This window comes from Schistocerca nitens, chromosome 4 (assembly GCF_023898315.1).
Source record: "Schistocerca nitens isolate TAMUIC-IGC-003100 chromosome 4, iqSchNite1.1, whole genome shotgun sequence".
In the NCBI taxonomy this organism is placed as follows: Eukaryota; Metazoa; Arthropoda; class Insecta; order Orthoptera; family Acrididae; genus Schistocerca; species Schistocerca nitens.
Window position 1 is genome coordinate 763,570,288 of NC_064617.1, and position 13,716 is coordinate 763,584,003.

Consider the following 13,716-nt stretch of genomic DNA (forward strand, 5'->3'; position numbering starts at 1 on the left):
ACCAATGTCTCATTTACTTTAATTTGAAGTGTTACTGGAATTTTCAAAATTCAGAACCTGTATGTATCACAGCATCAACAACAAGTTTAAATAACACATGGTTTTATCTCAATAGGAAGTCAGACTGCTACTTAATTTACAGAAGGCAGCAGAAATGATTTTCTTTCAGTGTTATCTGTAAGGCAAACAGTAGCCTGTCTTCCTAATCACAGTTAATGTAACATAGCTGTTACTGTAGTCTCTTTAAATTTGGTCGTCTTGTCAGACTGTAGTGTATCAGATTATCTTATCATTATTTACAGGATACCAGATGCATTAGTAAAACAAGTGTTTTCTGGAGACAATTTCTTAATCAAAACTGTGTAGCACAATAAATACCTTACATCTCTCAGTATTTGAACATCTGAATCAAATCTACAGTTACTCTGCATTATGTGGCGCAAAATGTAAATGTACTGTGATACTGGAGGGGTGCAGAACTAATTTTTATATGCTCTCACAGTAAGAATGGTTACAAGAATACTTTATGGAAAGCTTCATAGCGTTCTGTTGTTTGTAAATTTTTAGTAAAATTTTCCAAAACTGAAGTCACAGCCACATGAGAAGAAAGTCCACATGACCTGGATTCAGCAAACTGCCTTGTTTCTTATGCAGTCAAATTATTTACCCATTCTTCTTAAATCATATATAGTTTTTGTGTGACACTGCATGGCACAACACACAAGTATTCTTACTAATTTAACTGTGGTATAATGAACACAGGAAGTAGTTTTTTAAAGAATTTTATGTTGCCCTTGGAGGTTTCTTTCCATGATCCTTTAAGGCCACTTTTGCATGATCAAAATCATTTGTATGATCATAGAAACTATTATTAATATAAAAGATTAGCTGTCCTATGTATAGCCAAACAACTACTCCTTAAATGTATAACAAAGCCTGCTTCTTCTGAAAAGTTGTTTTCACAATTAACTGAGAAGACGGCAAAAGGCATTAACTTCTTGTGAGACACAATTTAGAAAACATACCTATTTTTTTTAACACAAGTAACAGCTCTTGGTAAACCAATATTTCATTATAACTGCACTGGAATCTTACGTATCCCAGGAAACGAAAATTTATAGCCTTATCACGACACTATTCTTAACAGTTTGTTTTTTCCACCAGTATGAGCTACGTACTCGACAACAAATGCTATTTCTCGTAAGCAATGGCAATGTTTAGCTTCTCTCAACCGTTATACATGATGGTTTATCGAATGTGTAACGGAAATACTGCATTTATTATTTAGGTGTATAACATTTTATGCTACCTATTTGGTCCTCGACAGAATAAGCAGATCAATCACAGCATGGTCAAGAAACAGGTAAAATCCGATAAGCTGAGAATCCGTACGATTTATTTACTTCTACGTAATTTATAAATACATTTCCATTTCTCCGTTACAGTGTACGTGCGATAACAGCCACATTTCTTTCACATTACGGTCACATATCAGCGGATCACACTCGTATCATGAAGATTCAGCAGACACGCACCGACGTTTTAACACGGTTTTAACATACACTCCAGTGTGGTCCGAAAACTTTCACGTAACTCGACTCGACCACGGATCTCGATACTCGACAAGTGTGCAGCGCGTTTGCTTATACGTCATTTTGACGTCACTTCCGAGTGGTTTTGGACCACAATGATGTGTCTGTTAGGCTTCCCGCTAAGTGCGCGTTGCCCGGTGCACTCTTATGTAAAATTGGCCGCATCCGACCAGCCGCAAGTTAGGCCGTGGCCGTCCGTACTAGTGCGCTATCGCTCTAGCTTAACAGTCGCGACACTCACTGCTGTAAAAGTCATTACCGTTTGACAGATGGACCGACACTAGCGCTCCAAGCAGCGAATAAGGTGAACATAAGACGCGTCGTAACCATAATGTTTGTTTTACTTCCATTTCCTACGTAATTTACGAAATAGTTGAGTTATATTCTTGCCTCCAGGGGTTTGTGTAGTAGCAGAAGATATATGTTTCTAAAAATGATTCTAAAATAAGCGCAAGTATGGACAAAAACCATGAATCGAGTGGCAAGCTACAACACATTCGTGAAGAAACACTTGTGACGATGGATAGAGTTGCAGCTTATCTCGATGTATCAAAAGAATATAAACACACAGATTCACACGTAAGAAGCACTGTACATGTACCTCTACATGCAAAAGCGATTGACAGCTTATTTATCGTTCTGTAGGCTACTGTGTTTGTCATTGTCGCCTGTTCCCACAAGTACGACCTTCATCTTAATATTATTCTAAGTGGGACAAGCAACTGCCAAATAGTGGGTGAAACATGTTGAAAACATTATAATGAACTGAATACATTACATTTCACGCAAAACCAAATATTTGAATATTTTTCAAACAATCTGTCAGTGAACAAGGTGCTAACAAAATGATGTCATCACACGAAGGAAGCAAGGAAAATTAAGTGACTAACAACAGAAGTAAATGAAATACATACCAAACATTACTTTTTTTAAAAAGACACGAACAATTGCACTTAATGTAACTAACCACTTCATCGTCAAAGCAGGTCTGTGTTGACGATTCACACGAATCTGGCCCTGATACATGGAGAGCTGAACTGGCTGCTTCTGTGACATATGACTGTTTTACAGCTTTAGATGGATTGTCGAATCTGCGTCTTTTTTCATAAGGTCTTTTCGTCTGCTATTAACTAGCCATTTTCTGTTCCTAAAACGAAACAATCATTAATACACATGTAGTTTGCAAGTGAATCATGACGGTACAGTTTAGTAACATGATGGTATATACCTCGCAGGATACTTATGAAACCCGAAAAAAAGAAAGCTGTGGTGTCTTCTTCCTGTTGTTGCTGCAATTTATTGCGCTACAAACGCTCCCGCTTGTAAAAATCACTGTAGAAATCAAAATAAGAACCACTATTCGCTTTCACGATCGCGCCGAACTCACCGTTTAAGTTACTGGCCGCTTGGGGCGCGGTAGGCAACAAAATCGGGGCGAAGTGTCGCGACTGTTATGTTACACTGTGGCAATACTCTTCTATAATACAAAGTGTGTATGAAAATTGGGCCTTTTGGTTTGACAGTTTGCTAGCCTGCAGAATGTGATTTCTGTGCCAGTCTCACCTACATTTCACATGCATCTGTGCTAATGTCACATTGTTTGGGATGCCTTTTGTGGTTGTGTTGACAAGCTTCGTTGCTGAGAGTATATCAGTTTCGATGGCCTGTAACGATCAAGATAAAGGGAGAGTTATTCCCAAAATGTCAGCGGGGATGACAAAGCTCACAATGAATCCAGGCAAGATTATAGCCAGGAGCAGTGAAAATGTAGGTGTGGCAACTTTTGTCTCCTTTTATCATTTTTGCAAAATTAGAGGGAGACATGGGAAGTCATTTAAGAATGTCAAAAATCGCCTCATGCCTTTTCACCCATCTCCACACACTTTATTTAGTATACTGTTATTTTTGTTCTTCCACGAGCAAAGGAGTTTGAGTTTCTTCTTTCAAGAGATGCATTCTTCCAGCTGACTCGCAAAGAAAGGTTGCCACAGCTGAAATAATTCCCACATGTCTTACACTAGGTCCTGTGAAGTCAGTACTGATGGCTAAGTGAAGTTTCTGTCTTGCACAATGAGTATAAAAAGCTCAAGATTGAATATTAGATATGTACACTTTAACACCTTATATTTTACCATTCATATTGGCCCCTCCATGTGTTCCCAGTACAGTTAAATGCCTAGGCTCAGGTGTTCCAATTCTTGCAATATATTGTAAGCTATGTTTTCACCAGTAAGATACACAATCTGGGCAAACTTCAAGAAATTGTCTGATTTCATTCGTATCTACATCAATACAGGGAATACAAATGGATAGCTGGTCACTAATAGAAACATCTGTAGGCTCTTGGCTGTAATAGAAGAAATCTATATCCTAATTTTGGTTACTAATTTCTTATTAATTGCACACATCTCTAATTCATTTTGTGTTGATCTGGTAATATACGAAGACAGCACGTTTTCATATGGTCAGGTTGTATCTCATAGCCAGGATCTAGTCAGAACTTCAATAAGTTCTGAAGTTGCCTTCTCCAGGAGAACTTCCCGATTCTAAGTCACTGTCATCCCTGTGCCCTCTTAATGGAGTGTACTTTTCTACACCAGTTCAACTATGCTCTCCTGGGATATCATTTGGTCAAAAATATCCATTGAATTTTCCCTCCATTATCATCAGGAAATTGTGAGAGGCTCCCGCATTAGCTTGGTGATATTTTGCGTTCTCGTGGTGTTTGAGAATGTCAACATTTTTATATAATTTCAATAGTTCTACACTAACTTTCCCAGTTTAACATCTTTTATGCCCACTAATGCTGTCTGAACATAACACACACCTTTCATTGTCGACTACCAGAAGTTTTACTGTGTACAAGCCACACACATCTCTTTAATTGACACAGGCCTAGTTGGAAAGGTTTTTATTGCTTCGAGAACCAGTAGAAACTTAAAAGTCTGCAAATAGAAAATAAAAATGTGTAGCATCAGCTAATGCTATTTATAGAAATTAGTGGCAGTAATATTTCTTACATCTACGGAAGGAATCAAGTGAGGTCAAACATTTACCAAAAATATCTTAATTTATGAACCTGAATAAATCCTAAATATGTACAAGTTTTTCAGAAAGTAAAAAATACAACTTTATTTGCAGAGTGAGCAAAACATAAACAATAGCTCAGTTATCTGCTACACAATCACGAAACAATAAAAGATATGTTTCATTGTACTGTTTATCACAGATTCTGACTAAGAAAGTAACAGAAGCCATGAAATTAAAGCCTAACAAGTCACTCTTACATTCCATTCATTCCAGGCTTTTTGCACTCACAAAAACTGTGATTTCTCTCTCTGTCTGAGGGGTGCATTACTGTGGGTGGAAAGTGGTGGCAAGTGCCCCTTAAATAGAGCAGAGTGTAAGTGCTACTTCTGCAGTACCGGCTAAATGATGAACTTAAGAAATAATATTAGACTTCCTTGCCAATAGCTGGAATGACAAACATTTTGTATCTAGGCATTACATATTGTAGGTAACCAAAGATACAGGAATGGCTTTTCTTCAGCGAAAAAATAAAATTTTCTTACTTAGGCTTACATCTTTCATGATTACTCTGAAAACTTCAACAAAAAGACAAGAGGATATAAAGTGAATGTAAACAGACCATTCAATGCCATAATCAGAAATTGGTTGACAGACACCTAATTTATGTGGAAGAAAACATTTCCAAAGTTAGCCATTTCTTGACTACTCAAGTCTGAGCATTTCACCTTTTGAAATTATCTTTGACTGCAAAAACTAAAATTTATGCACACAAAAGACCACAATGAGGTCTGTGGTCTGTCTGGGGAAAAAAAAAAAAAAAAAAAAAAGAAACTTATAAGATACTTATACCAACACACACACACACAGAGAGAGAGAGAGGGGGGGGGGAGGTCATGTAAAAAAAAGTATTAAGTACTAAAAGACCCATAGATTAATGTGCAATGACACTGAAAAACGTGAAAACAATAACTGGTGTGTTGTTCATGGTAGTGACCTTAATGTAACATTTTCAGAAATGCTTTATATTTTCATACAGTTGTGGTTTACACAGTCAAATGAATCTTAATAATCAGACAAGAGGGTATGTAATTTCTTGTCACTGGTAATTTTAAAGTACATAAAGCTAAAGTAGTCCTTTCATATGCTTCTATCAGTCAGGTTGTCTTCCTGGACAGAATGAAGAATGCTGTAGGAAGTCCCTCCTCGAAAAGGGAGATGCAACACGAGTCACTAACATCCCATCCCTATCCTGGGCCCTTCACAGAATTGAGGCATCTGGGTAACATTGACACCATCCGTAAAGACAGTTTGGACACCAAAAAGGTAGCTTCACAACTGAAGCCAAATTTTCTTTCTTTCACAAATGGTGTACTGGAATCACTAAATAAAAATTCAAGCCAGTCAGTATATTCCTTTCTAAGCTTTCAATTGTCTGGATCGCAAAATACTTCTCAAGCAAGTGTACTACTAAGGCCTCAGAGAAGCTTGCAAAACTGGCTACAAAATCTACAGTCAACGAAGTTTTCGATGGGAGCAGCAAAGCAAGTTGGGGTGGGGAAGAGGTAGTCTGACTGAGCAACTGTACTCCTTTGAGTGTGTATGCTTGATTCGCTGTTGTTAAATAGCTTACCTTTGTCATACAATACATTGTTCACTATGTTTGCTAACAATATAAGCATTGTGATAAACAAAAAATGTCCACCTCTCGAGAGGCCGATTCCAACAAATTACTGGTTCAAAGCAAACTGTCATTAAACCTGAGTGAAACTAATTATATCCAGACTAACTCCAATCACAAAATCCCATAGGAGCTATTGTACATGGCATTCAACAAATACAGAGGGTATACCGCTCCAAAGTGTTAGGCCTCCACACAGGTAGCGGGGTAACATGGGAATATCTTGTTGGTTGGTTTAAAAGAAAGGGGGGGGGGGGGGGGGGGAAGTACCGAACTGCTAGGTCATCGGTCCCTTGTTTCCAGTAAAATAATTACACAAGGGAAAGAAGAAAACAAAGGAGACATACAGCACAATAACAGGAGAAAGGAAGAACCAGAAGAACGACAGAAGGACAACCAACACCACTAAGGACAAAACAGGAAAAGAAAACCACAGAGAGAAGCAAGAAACAGATAGATAGGGTAAAAGCAAGAGAACAGATGACCGTGGCTGGCCGACCATGAGAATAAAAAAGAAAAAGCCAGCCACTCTGCAACAAATTAAAACATCCACCCTAAAAGCATTAGAGTGAAGAACACAAAGGGACAAAGGACTTGCGCTAAAACTTATATAGAATGATAAAACCCACTGTCATCTATAAAACGTAAAACTAAATTAGCTGATGAGGCGTTGTCAGCTAAAATTAAAGGCAACAAGTCCGGTAACTGATGAGTCCATCGCAGGGCAGCCAGAGGAGGACAGCTCACCAAGATATAGGCCACTGTCAGCAGGGCACCGCACCGACACTGAGGTGGGTCATCACAGCACAGGAGATAGCCGTGTGTCACCCAAGTGTGGCCAATGCTGAGCCAGCAGAGAACCACAGAGTCCCTGCGAGAGACTCACATGGAGGACTGCCACATATTCATAGCCTCCTTAATGGCACGCAGTTTGTTGTGCGTGCTGAGGTTATGCCATTTTGTCTCCCAAGGCCACAAAACCTTGCAGAATAGTACTGAATGCAGATCAGTTGCAGAGAAGCCAATCTCCATAAGCGGTTTCCACATAGCCTGTTTGGCCAGCCTGTCTGCAAGTTCACTGCCTGGGATTCCGACGTGACCTGGGGTCCAGACAAACACACTCCTGGTTGGTCACTACCAAAGGATGACAAGGGTAGCACTAGTTGATAGCTTGTATGTTGCTCAAGGAGTCAGTACACAGAAGAAACGACTCCACAGGACACGAACAGATGTGCTCAAGAGCATGAGAGATAGCCACCAGCTCAGCAGTGAAAACACTACAACCATCGGGCAAGCAATGCTGTTCAATATGTACTACATACATGAAGCTGACGTGAGCATCAGCCATCGAGCTGACGGTGTAAACCACTTCGTGGCCTCGGTACATGACAAGAATAGAGAGGAAGTGGCAGCGGAGAGCTGCGGGATTAACTGAGTCCTTAGGGCCACATGAAAGGTCCAGGTGAAGCTGCGGCCTTGGTGTACAGCATGGATGTGTACGTGAATGGATCTCTAGTATAAGTGGAAAGAAGGGATCGGACACAAACTGCAATTGGAAGCCCTGACCTGGGCCGCTGATGCAGGAGATGAACCGCCGTGGGTGGGAAAAGGAGATGGTAATTCGGATGCGCAAGAGAACTACGAGCGTGTGCAACGTAACTGGCCAGCAGTTGTGCACGCCTAACCTGCAATGGAGGGACTCCGTCCTCCACAAGGACGTCTGTCAGCGGACTCGTCCTAAAAGCTCCTGTCGCTAGGTGAAAACCACAGTGGTGCACTGGGTCAAGTAAACGCAATGCTGAGGGTGCCGCCGAACCATAAACCAGACTTCCATGGTCAAGGCGGGATTGAACAAGGGCTCTGTAGAGGTGCACTAGCTTAGAGCGATATGCACGCCAGTTGGTGTTGCTCAGGCAGTGGAGGGCATTGAGGTGCTGCCAGCACTTCCACCTAAGCTGACGAAGGTCAGGAAGCCAAGTCAATCGGGTGTCGAAAACCAGTCCTAAGAATGGATATGTCTCCACTACAGTGAGTGGATTGTCATTAAGGTAAAGTTATGGTTCTGGATGAACAGTACAACACCGACAGAAGTGGATAACACATGACATTGTGGTCAAAAATTGGAAGCCGTGGGCTAGATCCCATGACTGCGCTTGTGGATGGCTCCCTGTAGGCGCCGCTTAGCAACACCAGTACTGGTGGAGCAGTACAAAATGCAGAAGTCGTCTGCATACAGAGACTGTGAGACGGATGGCCCTACAGCTGCTGCTATACCATTAATGGCCACTAAAAATTGACACACACAGAATACAGAGCCCTGCGGGACCTCATTCTCCTGGATATGGGGGAAACTAAGGGAGGCACCTACTTGGACACGGAAAGTACGAAGCGAAAGGAAATTTTGGATAAAAATCGCGAGCGGGCCTCAGAGAACCGAATATCTTCTCCTCCAGACCATAAAAAGGGTGTATTAGGCTACTTTTGTCGTTAAGACATGTGCCCACTAGCAAGCAAAGTTGCTTGCAAAAGCTAATTCTGCCAGTTCTTTGACATGGAAACACTCCCACCAACCAAGTTTTTGTCAACTTGCTGAAGTGCCGTATAAAAACAGTTCCTTCCATCTTGTTGCATGTACATGGCAGTTGCTGGAAGTTTTTCTCGAACTTACAGAAGTTTCGTGTGTTCAATACGAGTACAAAAATAGCAGTGTCGAGGAGAATGCCACAAAGGTAGATAGGCCAAAATATATGTACCACTGGAGACCTTGAATGTACGAGTATATTACTGACCACCACAGCCAAGGAAGTGGGAAATCAATTCAACAATTTCTTTGTTTTGCCAGAAGGGAAGTAGAATGTCAGCACAACTTTAAATTTTAACAGATTTGTTTAATGTTAGCATAAACATAAATGCAGTAAATTTATATGAAAAGTAACAAATGCTATTTGCAAAAATCAGAGAGTAAATAAAAGACCATTTCTTGGTGGTATAGCATGGCACACTTTTGTATCCTCTTTAGAAACACAATTGTACAAAGACAAGAGATGTTTGAAAGTAGCATATGACAATCTGGAAGTTTCAACCTAAACAAGGTACTTAGATTTTATTCTATTGAATATTGTTTCTCGATAACTTAATTATGTATGGCACTGTCTACATTTCATCATCCAAACATTTTACAAAAAATGTATTCACAGTTACAGATATGGCAACTATCAGCTGTATAATAGAATGACAAGAATGAAAATTTGTGCCACATCAGGACTCGAACTCGGATTTCCCGTTTTCCTGAGCGATTGTCTTACAATTTGGCTACCTGTGTACAACTCACGACCAGACCCAAACTTCCGTGTTGTCATCCATGTGTCTACAACCAGTACTGGAAATTCATTGCAGGGTAGACACTACTTGAAAAGTGCTTGCCTGGTGTCAGTGGATCAATTACATGGACACTGCAATATTGTATTTATCAACACCAGGCAAGCAGCATCCAAATAAAGTGTCTCTCCTGTACGGGAAAATACATAATGGATGTACGTGTACAGGTTGCAGACACTTGGTGGACAACAAATGGAAAATTTGTGTCTGGCCGAGAATCGTGCTCGAGCCGCCAAACAGTAAGGCGACAGCTCAGGATAAGCAGGAAATCGGGGTTAGAGTCCCAGTCCAGCACAAATTTTCATTGTCATCATTCCATTATACTGCTGATTGTTGTCCATATTCATATTTGACGTATTTCATAAAGGCTAGAGGTGTCGCAGTGCCGGTTTCTTCACACATGCATGCTTGTCTGAAGGAAAACTGCATTGTAATTTGGAATGACACAGGCGCTGCAATATTGTATTGTATACATTTTCTTCTTAATTTTGATTTTCTAAACGTTTTTTTTTTTTCAATAATAGTAATAATAATAAACATTACACCGTAAACTTCCACTTGCATATCTTATGATGGTAAGTATTTGCAACAAGTTCCCCAAATTAATTTGCCGGAGAACTTGCAGATGTAAACTTGTGCATGTTTTTGCTCTAATGTAAACACCTCAGTAACTGCTTACAGAAGTTACTTGCTAGTGGATACATTACATGCCTATAGGATGCTCATACTGGGGACACAAATAACAAAAGCAGTTTTCTTTGGATACTTCCACTATTATGTAGAATGAAGTTATCTTCCAGTGAACTTCACGCACATCAAAGAAAATTTTCTGCCTGCAGAAAAACGTCGTCCAAACTATTTTAAGAATTTTCCCGAGAACCTCATGTCAACATTATTAAGAAACTTGGGATACTTATCACCACTTCTCAATATATTTATTCCAATATTATTTCATAACTGAAAATCTTGTGTACTATGATACCAATGAAATGCACCATGATTGCAATACTAGGAAGGAGGGCAGACCTCCATTGTGGTTTCAAAAATCTAACCCATGTACAGAAATGTGCACAGTATTGTAATATTAAAATACTTGGACCCATTTTCAAAAATTCTTATTTATTCAAGTATAAATCCAAAATGGGATAATCTTTATACTAATGAAAAGAGGAAGTTTCAAAGTTTTTGGCAGGCAGGCAGTGATGGTTTCAGAAGCGGCCAGTAGAGTTCGTGCAGCAATAGGGAGTCATTCCGTTTCACTGTCAGTTGTGAGAGATGGGGCTGCGTTCTTGAGTTCATGAAAAGTGAGTCGCAAATTACAGTACGGTGGGCATTTCACACCAAATTCGATATTCAACCACCAACTTGCAAGAGCATTAGCCATGTTGGTTAAACTGCCAATTTAAACAGGCTGGGAGTGTGTGCAAAGGAAAAAGCACATGCCAACTGTGTATTTCAAGAGGATGTCCAGCGGATTCAAGAATGTTTTGTGCACAGTCCCAGTAAATCTACCAATAGAGCCAGTTGAGAACTTAGAACACCTCGACCAACTGTACAGAAAGTTCTGGGGTGGCGTTTGCTGTACAAGCCCTACCAACCACAACTTGTGCAGGCTCTCAACCCCGATGACAAAGAGAAGCGTCTCACATTGCTACAGCGTGTAATTTTTAGTGATGAAGTGACGTCCCACCTTAGTGGAAAAGTCAAAGTCAACAGACACAATGTTTGCATATGGGGTTTGGAAAATCCAAATTCACCATTGCAACACGAAATAGGCTCACCGAAGATCATGTTCTGTGCCGTATCCCATACAAAGGTCTACAGACAGCTTTTCTTTGCGGAAAAAACTGCAGCGGGAATCAGATACCTGTACATGCTGGAACAATGGCTGTTCCCTCAAGTTATGGAAGACTCACAGGATTTCATTTTCCAACAGGATCCGCCCAACTGGCGCCATGATGCACAAGGCTTTTTGAATGACTCCCTTCCTCAGCACTGGATTGGTCACATGGGACTTGAGTATCTGGCTCTGCACTTCTGGCCTCCAAGATCTCCTGATCTCGCACCCTGGGGCTATTTCTTATAGTTATGGGGTTATGTGAAGGAAGCTGCGTACATCCCACTTCTACCAAAAACTCTGAGCGATCTGTAGAACTGGATCACTGCTCCTGTACAGCCAACGGTGACCACATTGAACATTTATCATTTCTAATTATTAAATAATTCTTGAAAACTAATTAATTACAAATTATTAAATTGATATCAAATATTATGAAAAAAAAACTTTTGAAACTTTCTCTTTTCTTTGGTATAAAGCTTGTTCATTTTGGATTTGGATAAATATGAAGGTCTGAAAATGAGTCCATCATTTAGTATAAACCAGCATTTTGATCGTATGTTTGTCACACAATGGTAAATTTGGGATGAAATAGGACAGATTGCTACTCACTATGTACAAGCAGCGTTGAGTGACACACGGGCACATCTGAAAGCAGACTAAGCTACCTGGACAAATTTCCCTTTCAGAGGTAGGAACGATCTCTCTCTCTCTCACACACACACACACACACTATTTCTTTTTGTGCTAAGGCCCTTAGCCTTTGAAGTGTTCAATATCACACAGGCATTTTTGAATTCCTTGTGTTGCAAACATGTTCTTTAATAATATGATAAGAAGCTCACAACCTTAATCAAAACTGTAACACTAGGAATGCTTCATTTTCAATGCAGGTGGTTCTAAATGTCTCATTAATGACAAATTGTTGAACAAAAATTTGTCACAAACCTCAACTATTTTGTCCAGTTCTGTCTTCCTAGTCAACTGCAGCTGCTAGCTTCCTGTTACTCAACTGGAACAAGAATAAAATTGTTCACTAATTTAAGCACCTAATTCGTTATCATACTGTGGACACTACACTTCGATCAAAATCACGAAGTGATTGTCAGCTGAGCATGGGAGTGAGCAATTGCTGGTTCACACTGGTCTGCATACACAATATGGCTGCAGCAAAAACTGCATGGCGTTTCTGTTTTGCGATTATTCACATACTGCCCATTGACATGTTTCATTGGGTTTGAATAACTTTACTGGGCACTATCATAACTAGTTTAGGACATTATCATTTGAGACAGACAAGCCACATACAGAAACAATGCAAACAACAAAAACAAAATCATGATTTTTACATGACCAGCTGCAAGTGTCGTCCGCAACTGTGATACCAGACCGATACATTAACAGTGAACAGGGTGAGAGGCTTGCGAAGTTCATTCTCTGGTTGTTTGTGTAGTACCTGTCAATTAGTTCGTTATCATTCACTTATATGTTGTTAAGGGGACCACACTGTGGTTCAGGGTGAAAAAAATCAATTTTCGGTTTTCATAAATTTCAATAAATTAAGGTTTAATTATGTACTTTGAAAAGGATTTTGCTGAAAAAAAAATTTTTTTTTTGAGCAATTAAAGAGCATTTTCCTACCACGTGTGTATGTGCCATGCCCTCTTTTCTACATATGTTTTAGATCTTTATATCCCCTACATTGCATGTTACGGATTTTTTTTTTTTTACTCCAAAGTGTGTTGGCTATCCTTGGAATGCAACAGTCGGTATTCTTTTGTTTCTGCTGTTTGTAAATAACAAGCTTTCAAACACGCGCTTAGTTTTGTTCAAGTGTGATTGCAAGTAGTTGTTATACTTAACATTTGCAGTGCTTGTTTATGTGTGTTTATTGAAGATGATGAAACATAAAGGCATTTTCAAGAAACGACAATTCAGAGGAAACAAGTTTAGAAAGTTTTCTGTACAAGAGGTTATGTTGCCTGGCAACGATGTTTCTAATTGTAATTCTTCAACAAGTGCATCATCAAAGAAGCTCTCAACATTTCAAGAGAGTTACAACGAATTTACAATAAGTGACAAGGGGTGCAGTAACATTATTATAAATTTGAGAATATTGTCAGATGTAATTTATAAATTTGTACAATGTAGACAGTGTGGTGAGTCATCATCATCATCATCTTGGACAGTTTCCAGCCACT